Here is a 13145-nt window from a genome sequence, read left to right as displayed (position 1 = left end):
ATCTAGCTTATGTTCTTATACAGTATTTATTATAAAATTTAGGGTGTGCATAACACTCGCTTCCCAGGCAGTGAGAAGGGTGGTTATGTTATTTTAATGAATATGTTTGTCTTATGCTATTATTGAGAATCTTTGGTTAAAGAAATGGTCTTTGTATTTGATTTAGAAAATGTGAAATTTGTGGTCACTGTGGTCCATTCCCATGGGGGAAGGATTTCTAATCCATCTGCACATTAATAATTTCTCCAACTTCTTTTTTGCTCAGATCTCCCAGTTGTATATTTTTCCCAGACCTCTTTAGCTACTTCTCTTTCCAGCCTTGGCTATCTGATTGGTTTAATGCTTTCTTTCACACACCACATGCTGTAACCAAAAGGGATGGTAGACTACCCAGCCAAAAAAGGAAACTTCCATTTCCACACTTGCCAACTCCTCCTCCAATACTGCAACTGAACCCTAAGTCTTGAAAAGTCCTGTTTAAGATTACAATGAAGTCTTGAGAGAAAACATGTGTCTAATTTAATTTGAGGGCATTAAAAAAAAAAAGAAGAAGAAGAAGAAATCAGAGTAGCTTAAGAGAGAGGATATTGTGGTAGTTTTCCAAATGAAACCTCCACTTTTAAAAAATAGGTCCTGTGTACTTTTTCTGGAGTACATCTCTTAGAGGGGGTCTGATCTCTCAGAAGTGCACGTGCAGTCCTGGGGCACGAAAGTCAGGTTATACCAGTCAGACACAGGAGTTGGTCAACATAAAGCCAAGATTTGTACACAATTTTGCCTCTACTGGTGCAAAGGGGTGAAAAGTACAAGCACATCTTACAATTATCTCATATTACTAACAGTATCCTAACAAAAAATGAACGAAGAATGCACCTTCTCTGTTCTCAGAAGGACATTAATTTTGCATGTGTGTAACACCTGCTTTTACAGAATAACAAGGCCTGGATTTGGTTAAAAGGGACAAGGTTTGTAGATACTAAATCTAAATTATATAATTACTTTTTTTAACAGGAAGCTGTGTACCATCTTGCTCTTTTCCTTTCTTAAGGCAGCTTTAGTAAAGATGTTTAAAAATTTTTTTCTTGAACAAGGTCAATGCTATTATGCTGAGCCAGCTTGATAATTTTAGTGTTTGCTGTCTCGCTTCATAGGTCCTTACATTCACAGTGATTTATACGAAGTGTTCTGTTTTGTATCTCTCACAAACTGTTTTAATGCTGCACAAGGTAAACAGAATGTCATCAGATTTCCAGTCCTTCCTGGGTAATTTTTCCCAGTTATGTAAGTGTTTATCTTAATTCTACTTCTTCCTTTGCACTTTTTAAAAATGTTTTTGCTCCTGCTCTGCACTGAGCCAGTATGATAATCGCTATGCAAAATCGAGACGAAAGAATACCAGGGCTTGGTGCCAACGAGCAAGGCTGCAAGTACCCAGCCAACTACATAGTCTTGGATTATCAGTTATCCAAGAAGGCATAAAGCAGCTTAGAGATTATGTTTAGCATTATTACCCAAAACCTCCAAATACATCTAATAGAAAACTTCAATAAGGAAATTCAGCATTCTAGCTCCTTGTGTTTTTCCAATAGAAAAACTAGTTGCTCCTGTTAATCTGTGCACGTGTGCACCAGTGCCAGACATGTACATAGCAGCAGAAGTTTAGATTAAAACTTGATTCTCCTGATTATTTTTCCCACCATCTAACCTGTGTTGTATTTGGCAAACAAGCTTCTGGGGAAAGCGAACAGTGTGTGAAGTGTTGGCAACAACATTCTGTTTGATATGCTTAAATTAATTAATAGAAAACAGCTTATGTCAATGATGTTTACATTTCTCATGCTTTCACTCTTTAACCACTTGAACTGAACTATATAAAAAGCACTTTAGAATCTACTATGTGTGTAAAAATTCAGTTCTCTTCCAAAGTTTGTCAGCGTATAAAGCTGTTGATAGGTCAGTGATCATTTACATAGCCAAATAGTGAATCTAACTCAGCAGAATGCACCGAAACTTCAGGACAAGCTCTCTTCCAGACTAGCTTTGCTCTCTTTCCTGCTCACAAAAATGTAAAATACAGGACCAGATAACTACAGAAATACACAGATTTCAGTGGATAAAATCCTGAGGATAACCAGAATGGCAGGATAACTGATAACCAGCAATAGACTTTGAAAAAATACTAAACAATTCAGCTTGTAAAAGGTTGACATGTTAATTTTTCTTCATGAGAAACAAAATTCTACTTACTCCTAACTATGAGTGGTTCTCATACCATCCCTTCTTTTCGCTACCTGTCTGTTACCAGTTTCAAACTTGGGTAGCTAAAAACACTTGGCTAAATAATCATGCATTTTAAGAGCACTAAATTAATTCCTCCTTAATTGTTCATACCTTCTATGTTAGGTGTCTAAATCAGGATACATAAGACAGAAGCCTACTTTGATTTGATGGGTTCCTCCCTGCCCCCCCCCCCCAAACACCCACACAAAGCATGAACTTAACTCTCTCCAAAGACTATCTAAAGAGCATAAGGAAAAAGGTACCAATTCCTAAGTTCAGGACCAAGTCCTAAGCACCTAAAGTTAAATATTTAAATTAAATTTGAATACCCTCATCCACTTAATCATCCCAAAGTCAGAGTAGGCGCCATAGCACCCAATATTGGCTCATCAGCCAGCAAGTTTGAGAGGTAATGCAGTAGTGCATGTCCTAGACGAGTTTGGAATCGGGGACTTTCTGTATATGACTTATGCTAATGAAATGTTCAGTCTGGACAAACTTATTTAACATCTCTGTGATTTAGTTTACACAGAGGTAAACCAGAAATAACAACAGCCAAGCAGAGCTAAGACAGACTGCAATGCTTTATATGGGTCAGTACACTTGGAAACCACCTGCTGATAGGCATTGCCTGGTAATACGGCCCTTGCCCAAGACTGCGCTATGCCCAGAACAGCAGGCACTTATCTACGACTTCTCTTCAACAATACAATCATGCACAAAGAAAATTAACTATAAACCACCATTCAGCAGGATGCTTCCTTCTGTAGCTTCTCTGCTCCTCCTGGAACTACGGAGCATTTTTTTAGTCAAACTGGGTTTATTGTTCTGTTTTTTCCTTTTAGTAGGAACAATCATAGAAAATGGGAAATGAGGAACATAGTTGATCTTCGCAGGTAAAATGATTGGCTGAAACAGAAGCCAAAGGTTACTTATGAAATCTCCTCCACAGAAGACAAGAATAGGTTTTCCTAAGACGCAAACTGAAGTCAGTCTATACTTCTTTTCCTCCAGCTGCAAGACGGCATCCTTGCTTCTGTTGTAACACAGGCTTTGACTAAGGGAGAAATGGCAAGACGAACTGGCAAGGACGAGGACAGAGACACAGAAAGCAATAGTTTTAATTTCAAAGCAGATCATTTCCACAAATTGTAGAAATAGTAAAGAAAACATGAAAGATGTTTCCACCGAGCATGATATGGAAGTTTTCAGTTGTCTCTAACAGGGAAAAATATAAAAACATCTCCAGGGCCGAGTTGCACAAGTTCACTGAAAGTTAATGGGACTCATTTTCCAAAGCCTCCTACGCACTTCAGAAAAATTCTTAAAATATACCCATTTTCTGTTTGACAAAAGGAATCAGCTGCTTCTAAAGAAAAGGGATATACAAAAAAAGGTAACTTGGTTTTCAAACTCAGCCTGATTCTCTCTTCTCCTGCACCTTGCATAGTCACTGTTTAAAATCTTCCTGTTTTATCCAGTACCACCTTGATTATTAATATTTTTTCTGGTTCACATAAAGATAGGCAAATATACACCTCACATAGTCCACAGATTATGTACCTACCTCAGTTACATACCATGCTATTGTAATGCATGCACCTACAAAGAGCATGCCTGAAGCCCTCAGTTAAAAGAGAAGGCCACAGCCAGCACAGAGTCACTCTGGGCACATGCAGTAAGCGTGGATTAGTGTTATCTCACACATGCAGGCAACCTGATCTCTTCTGCAGATGGGGAGAGAGAAGAAGGAGGTGAAAGATATCATGGAGGGAAGAAGGCAGAAAGAAGGCAAGAAGCAAAGTTGAGCGCAGCAATATTTAAGAAATTTTTGACGTTTCTAAGGAAAGAGACAGAGCCTATTGATTTAGCATACAAGGTTACTGACTCCCAGAAGTGAAGAAAGGCACACTGCAAAATTTTGCACATGCAGGTGAAGTGAAATTGGTGAATTTCACCTGGCTTTACATCCACAAGGATCCTAAGGGAGTATCACCTCTGAATAAGCATTTTTTCCCCAAGACTTCCAGTTCCTGCCTCATATCGACCTTGGGTTATGCCCTGAAGCAAAATACCAAGAGGAATCTCTCTCCCAGTGTTCCTGTCAGAGAAGCATGAAACACAGAATGATAATGATGTTTGAAGAAGCATTCATTCATTGACTGAACTAGCCAGAAACAGGATAAAACATAGGTAGATCACCACCAGAGGTCACCTAATTCAATCATTTTTATTTGTAGGTCTTTAACCAACCAGAATTACATGGACAGGGAAGGCGAGAGAGGAGTATGACTGCAAAATTTTCTGTACATTACAGTGTTTTTCCACCCTTACTTTCTCCCCCCAAAATCACAAGGATTAGCACCAGCATTCCTCTCCCACAAAAATAAATTTAAGTAATCCCAGTTCTCTGCAGAAACCTCTTCTTGCTCAAAATCAGTGCAATGCTGAAATGTTCAAGCCTAGATTAGAACTCAAAAGGATAGGACAGAGAGCAGAAATGTTCAGCTGGAACTCTACCACATCTTCTCCCACCCTTACTCAACAAAGCCTAATGGCTGACCCTCAGGGCATGTTTCAAAGCTCTTAAAATGTTCATCCCTTAAATGGGGCAACTTGGTGGAATTGTGGAATGGGTACTCTTGTTACAATTAAGTGTCATATTTTTCTGAATTCATTGTTCTGTCATGGATGCAAAGTGAAATCAGTATGATAAATGAATTAAAAATTAAATTAAATGAATTAAATGAATTAAAAACAAGACACTGTACTTCCTTGAATACAGATATGTACTTTACTTATTTCAGAATATCAGGATTTAGAACTGAAATGGCTAAAATTATTATTACCTGCTGTTACCTGGCTGCACAGTTTTGGGTTTTTTTTTGTTGTTGTTATTTTTTAAGAAGTTATGTGTTTTCTTCACTTAAAAGCCTCATCACCTGATGTTCAAAAGGCTTTTGGCTGGGTGAAGTGGCCATTTTACCTTCTGTTTCAGGAAAAATTTGAAACTCCAATGTATTTAAACCTAACTGTGACAAGCTTGAAACTCTGGATAGATTTAATGCAAATGCTAGAGAAAAGGTGAGTATCAAACCTACATGCTTTTACCTCTTTCCAGTATAAAATAAATATTTTGCCTCTGGACTCTTTACTGTCATAACTCTTAAAATGGCCAGACTATTTGAAAGCAGCTGCTCACTAGTACAGCTGGGGCATGGGACCCTGGGCAGCATGGGACTTTTGTAATAACTCAGTACCTTTCCTTCTTTGGTTGCCAGTGTTGAAGAGGTTTAGGGAACATGGCCAAAGCATTGCTCTATTTCAGCTATTCTTGGCCATCATATCAGCTTCTTGGGGCCATAGGAAGTGTAATGTAATGCTGTTCTAAATTTATGTCCCTGGCTGGGCCCAGATTAGGGGAAGTTGTCAGGTCTCCCGCTGTGTTTTCAGCTGTGTTTCCTGGGGCAGGGGAAAGGGAAGGGAGAGATACTGACCAGAAAGTTTAATTGATTTCACCTGATGAAGACAGAAAATATGGATCTGCCCAGTGGCATGTTTAAAGACTGATTTTTAATAGGATCCCTTTACTTTAAATGCAGGTTTTCGTATTGTCTCTTTAATGCCTCTATATAAGCTACTTCTCTCCCACTTTACTTTTATGCTTCTGAATTAATCCATGCATAAGAACAAAGAGAGGATATACTGAGATATTGTGAAACTAGTCAAAGAAAGTTGTGTGTGTTCAACAAGATCAGCTCAAATATGCATTGATTCAAAGCCCAGTAAGCATTTCTGGAAAAACTTTGAACCAGAACCCTTATTGCCCCACAGCTCTAAGTACAGAAACATAAAATTCTAGATGGAGCACCTATCTGCCAGTGGCATAAAGTCTGGACGGTTTATATGTGAGAAAACATAATCTATGACTAACAGACATTTATTGTCTCAACATTTATGGTGTTTAAGTAAACAGTAATAGGTTAAAGCTATGCTGGGATCTGGAGAATCCTTACAGAAACAGTGCTACACACAGGGGATTTCCCATCAAATTACATCCAGACCTGTCACTGATCAGATTGTGGAACTTGAATACTCACAGCTTAATAGGACTAGGTGGTATGCTCCAGGCTTTATACAGTACTGGAAAGAAACTAGAGATGTATGGTTAATAACATAATGTAGTTTGAAATTTATTGTGACTTTAATATTGAAGGGTTTAAAAAGCAATTAAACTGCTTTAACATAGCAGAGCATTTATGGGAATGCAATATGGATTGGAACAAACAGGCCTAAATCAACACTGGTTTGGAAGTCTAGTAAGGACTAGAACTATGGGAGGTAATTCAGGAACAGATGCATCAAATTAATTCCAGTAATACTGAAGTGTTAAAAATGGCAACAGAAGCCAGCTTTGTTCAATAGAATGGAAAAATAATCATCCATTCTCTCCTCTTCCACCCCTAAGGAGTTGGATTTTCCCAGCACAGCCATTCATTTGTGGCAGAAGATGCACCAACATATCTGGCATGAAGAAACTGAAGACAAATAGAAAACATACAGGGGAAGAACAATTAAAAAAAAAACACACCAAATGTATGTAATGCAGAGAAGTGAAATTGTGTATATCATAATATACTGAAGTCTTAAAACAGGTAACATTTGGAATAGTGAAGTAATGCTCAGTACAGCATAGCTAAATCATGGTAAAAGATCATGAAAGAGGCACCCCTGAGGTTAGAAGCACCAATTTAACTTGCCTTAAAAATTCTGCATTTTAGTCACCGTGTATTCCCAGTCCTCAAAATCAGTTCTATGGTTGAGTCCTGACCACTGTTTGATTTGCTCTATTATGCTCCATTCTCGCTGGCCAACAATGCTTTGAAACACTCAGGAATCCCTCTGTTGGGCAGTGTGCTGCCCATCTAGTTGGCTTGATGAAAGTTCAGGATTTGGTTCGTGTGGAGATGGAGACTATTAATGACTGGAGTTTTCAGCAGAGGCTTTCATCCAAAGATCTCCAGTTCTTCCTCACATTTATTTCCAAGCTACACTGAAATCTCTTTTCCAGTTATTCATTCACACCATAGTGATAAGCGTGGGGAAATTACACAACAAAAATACAAAGCAGTTTAGGAGAAAATGGAAAAGGACTGTCTCAGAGGCTTGTGCAGAAAGTACACTAGTTACTCATAATAGTTTCTGGTCACAGCTAGAATTGGATGAGCAAGTCACAATTTGTTCAGCAAATTTATCACTTTTCTCAAGAATTGTAAGCGAACAGACTGTGACTTTTATTAATTTGTCTTCAGCTGGCAAGGGTACACCAAATATTTTACATGAATGAATCCTGGCCAATGGATTGCTCACAGACTCATGTCTGCTCTAACTGCTTCAATATTCCTGCCTTGACATTTGAGCTGAGAAAGCTTAGATCAAGCCCTAGTTACAACAGATATAGTTTAATTCCTAAAGTAATGAGAAATTTACCTTTTAGATGAAAGATAGCCATAGAAATCTTCCCCTCATTTAAAACAAAGAATAGCAAATTGGAAACAGATCTCTGGCACTGACAGAAAGGCAAGGAGGAAACAGAGAAAATATTGATTAATGAGATTTATTTGTGCTGTGGATGGCGATCAAAGCGGAGCAAGTACAGTGCATAGCACTCACCATTGCTTTTAAAACCAAAATTCCTTTGATGTGCAGCACAGCATCCGGACATTACGGGAATTAAAAGAAAAAGCCATGAGAACATTATTAACAAAGATGTAAACTGAACAGCTTCAGGCACCAAGCACATAGTACCAGGGTTTTTGCTTTTTAAGCTGGTGAATTACCATGATAAATTATGTTTGTTTAACTATTATTTATTAGTTTTTCATAAACATAACCTCCTGATGCAAACAGCAGTATAGTTTCCACAGACTTCAAGAACAAAGCAAATGCTCCCTGAGAGCAGAGCAGCTGCTGGGACTGTCCCCATCAGTGCCAGAGAAGCTACAACACATTCAACAGGGAAACGGAAACGTCACATTGCTGTGTATGCAGGAAGGATTGATAGCTTTGCACCCTTCTCTTTAAATCCCTCCTCGCATGTCTCCACTGACCCCTCCTTTCTCAGTTCATGTGAAGGTCTGACCATAGGATGGGCTCCCCCTGGGAGGTCGCTTTATCTACTGAAACCCTGCCTCAGTTCGTCCTGGCGTCAGCAAAACCATCCTGTTGTCAGCCTGGGCTGACAAGAGTTCACCACCCTCCACTCAGAAAGGGCCCCCCCCTCACAGTTTTTTCCACGCTTTATAGCTCTATAAAAGTTTTTTTTCTTACAGGCAGAGTTAACTCGAGGCTTCTTATCAGCATAGGCAGAATTGAATTTTGCCAAGGCCAGGCCATTTCTGCCATGGGAAGAGGCAAAGAGCCAAAGAGAGCTCTCCGGAGAGGCCGGCTGGCAGCTGCTACCACCATCCAGAAGTGGAGCGGAGACTCGCTAGGGATGAAGGGCTGCTCCTGGCAGGAGTTCACACCCAGTCCCCACCACCCATGCACCCATCCCTCGCATGCACCCTCCCCCTGACTGCAGCATGGACAGTCAATGATGGCGCTCGGACAGCTGATTCCCTTGCCTAAGGCTCAGCCTGATCCCACTCACAGCCTCTCTGAAACTTAAACATACATCCTCACACTGTAAAAGCCCTAATGCATACACGCTTTTGTTAGTGCAGCAGTGTCCCTTGCAAAGCTATCATAAAGGTTCTGTCAGCTATTCAGTTACATTAAATGGATATAATTACTTTGGAAGATGCTATGGATTGATATAATCTAAAATCTGCCAGCCACAGAACAGGAACAGATGCAGAAGGCTGGTGCATGTTTTACAACCTTCTGAAAGAGGAATTTTTGAAGAACATGAAAGGTTAAAAGGAAACTGAATTTTTAAAACTTTGCATACAAATAGCTTTATATTTTGAAAACACCTTTCTAAAAGCAAGGAGCTTCACACACAAGTGCACAATGTATACTGTTATAAAATAAAAGTTTTCAAGAGCAACAGGCATAGTATTTTCCCACCTTAAAAATCACATAATAGCTCCTTTAGTTTTACCTCATCTACCATTAATCATAGACAATTCTTTGCCTATAGAAAAAGAAGGTCCTCATATGCTACATCTCTATTGATGCGAAGTACTGATCTGCATCTTGCAAAAACCCAAAGGGTTTTGAGGAGGACCCATCCCATCCTACTGCTCTGGCAGTATCTCAGCTCTGCAACCGTTAATGCATTTATCATCCAAAAAATGGAATAAACCAGAAAAAGAAAGCAAATAATAGAAACTCATGTAGACCAAGCCAGCCATAAAAAAGAAAAAAAAGACGATTCCCACAACTCATTTGACACATTTAGTCAATATTGGAACAACGGTATTGCACTTTATTAGACAGCACAAGTGCTAAGTCGCAACACTGAGACTATTAAAATCATAAAGGGAAGGGAACTAATAATGAACTTCATGAAATACATTACAATGCATTGCACTGCAGAGTAGAATGTAGAGGGAGAGCATCCAAAGGCTACAAAAGCAGTTCATTGACTAGAAGAGCTATTAAATTGCCCATTTTACCAAAAGTAGTATCTGGACTATATTAAACAGGGCAGCGCAAATTCTTTTTGCTTCAGCATTTGAATAAAAAATGCTTCTTTGAAAAAAGTGGTCGAGATAAAATCGTAAAAAATGCTTAAAATGTCTTACTGAAACCAAAAAAATGAGAAATCTGTTTTGTGTCAAATTAAGCATTCCATTCAGTCCAGTAAGAAACCCTTTTTCTTAGGCCCAAGAAAAGCAAAGCAAATAAAGGGTTACATCTGAAGTCGTCGTGATTGTTCCTTTTTCACATGAGAACTGAGGAACTAGAGGACACATCCAGGATGCTGGAGATTTAGGTTCACTTCTCTTTTTCCCTAACCAGAACTGAATGCTTACTTCTCACATTCTCACCTAACCATAGGGTACTATGGCATGGACACTTTTGTTTCTCCTGACAGGCTTGTTTTGTTTTGCTTAAATAATTGAATGTTCCCTGGGGAAAGAGGGAAATATCATGGATGGGATATACTTGGCTTCCCATTATGGGTAAGTATCCTTAAAAGGCCAGGAAGGCATTTTCTGTCACTGACTCATTCAGTGAATATTCAGGCATTCCTTGAGGAGTGGAATACCTCTAGCAGGATGACCCACCACATAAAACTCTAGGATACCTCAGTGAGGTCAAAAACCCCATGAACAAAAGACAGCACTGAGGCTGGTCCTTCCCTGAACTAATTCTGCCCTCTGAGTTAGTGGTAAAAGATAAACTATTGCCCCTCCGGGCTCCCTCTCCAACCAAGATTAGCTACAAAGACTGATAAAAGGTGAGGATTAACTTTTTTCAGTGTCCATGAGCTGTGGTATCAATACAGCTCTAAGAGCAGTAGGAAATGGATTCTCCCACCAAAGATACTAACATTAGTCCATTAGTACCTTCAGATAAGTCAGCACAAATTTGCCATAGAGCCATCAGAGGCAGATTTTGACCCAAAGCACCATACAAAGAGAATGCTTTTTATTATTAAATGCTTGTGCATGTGTGAACACACACTGAGTACCCTGAATCTCCGCAGCAATCAGGTGACTTTATTTCCCTTCTTGGAAAAGTGTCACCATCCTGCAGCATCCCACTCATTCAGGGCTGAGAAGGAGGGGAGCTGCTCCCTTAGTGATACCTCTTCTAACACATTAGCAGCACGGGCAACCAGAAAAAGCCCCAAATCACGTCACGGTTTCTGAGAGTGCCCCAGGACACAGCAGGAAATTGCACACACATTAACTAAAGTTTGTTTTAAAACAAAGCAAGCTATTTGAACAGCTTGATTAATGATGGCCAACCAGGTTTCAGGAAAAGGAATTCACATCTTGCTAACTGGCTGGAATTCTCACAGAGGATGTTGGCTAGGGTACACATACAGGGGATAACGTAGACAGCATTTCCTGAGATACTTAGAAAACATTTAGCAATCTTCACACAGGAGATTTTTTGCATCTGAAACATCAGTGATTTGAACAGTGGGGGCAAGAGGGAAAAAAAGCATGTCTCCATCAGCTGAAAACTGGCTACAAAAAAGGGAGTCACCATAAAGCAGATAATTGCTGGCTGACAAAAATTTACTTGAGGCAGTGTAGCTGGTTGCAGTGGAGCTGCCATTTCATTAGTTTCATCTGAACTCCCTTCAAAGAAGCTGATAGCTGTTACTGCCAGACAGATCTGCGGAAAAGGTTGATTTGCCGATCCTTGGTTATTTTAGCTCAGGGAGCCTTCTATTTTTCCTAAAAAATCTGCAGCATATTCCTCCCTCCTGCCCTCCCCCTGGACCAAAACAAATGAGAAATCAGCTGAAGTTCAAGACATAGGGAATAGTACAGAAAAAGGAAAAATACAAGTCTTTGCAAGTAAGATAGATGGGGCCTGGGGGGAGGAAGGCAAAAGAGCCTAACTAGCCTGTTCAAAATTATCCACATGATTTCAGAGGACAAGTGCTAGATGGAAATATTTATACGAAGTAGACCTAACTAGCTTTCATGAAATGGGTTATCCTGGTGATATAAGCTGCCTATTGCTCACCCATCGCAGGCACATGGGTTTATGTTTACCAAGAAACACTTCTTTCTGCTGTCCCAGGTACAGCTGTCATCTGCCCCTGCATTGACACATACAGGTTGATGGAGATGCACCCCCTAACTCTGGAGAATCCCCAAGGATGTGCTGAGAGGTAAGAACTCTCCGTTTGTACCAGCATCCTTTGGGCAACAGATGTGCTGCTTCCAACAGAGCAGAACAGTCAAGCCCTGGCACGTTATTCTTAGGTAACTGCTGCTGCCCAGTGAGGTTAGGGACATAGTCAGATTCACTCTAGCAACTGACTGATTACAAAAATGAAAACCAAGTTACAAAATGGAAAAACAACAAAATACTTTGCTAAGATGGCTAGGGTGAGAGGGAGACAGAGGGGGGCAACTTACCTGTTTTCAGATATACACACACTGTTTTTTAGTACACACTGCTTCTGGGGCATTTGCTCCAGCAATCACCCTCTCCCTGTTTTTCCGCAGAAACAGTTTTATTTCCTTGGTCAGCTATATATCATGTGACTACTGAGTAAATACACATCTTCTAACTAGCAAATGAAGGCCCATTGCTCTCTCTTCCTCTGGTTATTTCTGTGGTTATTTCTGTGCTGATACTGTGTCTTTTATCCCCATGGCACTAAAAACTCAAATGACATTTTGGCTTGCTCATGGGAACCCAGTTCAACAGGTAGAGATGCATATTCCTTGTCTCTATCTCTGCTAGCTCACAAAGATCATTCTCCAGCTACCCGCTCAATTGTAGCTTCAAACAATTCCCGCCTACTAAGACCAAACTTTTTCAGCTTTTTGTAGCATTTTGTAGATACAAGTATCTGAATTATTTGGCAAATTCAAATTAACTTCTAGCATTCAAAGAGACCAGACTTAATAACCTAGTATAACAGACTGTGGCATTAGAAATGGAATGACTCAGCTGAACCACACACAACCACTCTGTCTGCGTACTTTGTCTGTGCAATTTGTTTTGACCTTAAAGGCCATCACTGTTTCATTCAAAAACTTTCTCAGGCTTTGAATCAGCCCCTCCCGCACTGAAAACAATGATACAGTCATTACAGCTACCAACACCAAATAGGAACAGGTTCATGTGAAATATAACTGTAGTTCCTTTGACACACTATAAAGTTTTAGTTTGCTTATATAGCTGTTCAATATAATTAGTAGTTGTATGTCCCTCATAAT

At 39.7% G+C, this 13145-nt stretch overlaps 1 long non-coding RNA gene across 2 annotated transcripts in view; it reads right to left on the bottom strand.

Annotated features, from left to right (window-relative positions):
* LOC112990492 (uncharacterized) overlaps positions 1-13145 on the bottom strand; it is a 48995-nt gene that overhangs the window by 16471 nt on the left and 19379 nt on the right. The gene's annotated exons all lie outside the window — the stretch shown is intronic.

The sequence above is a fragment of the Dromaius novaehollandiae genome, chromosome 1 (genome assembly GCF_036370855.1).
Source record: "Dromaius novaehollandiae isolate bDroNov1 chromosome 1, bDroNov1.hap1, whole genome shotgun sequence".
Taxonomy (NCBI): domain Eukaryota; kingdom Metazoa; phylum Chordata; class Aves; order Casuariiformes; family Dromaiidae; genus Dromaius; species Dromaius novaehollandiae.
Note: the sequence above shows the minus strand (reverse complement) of the source record. Positions and strands in the feature narration are given on the sequence as shown.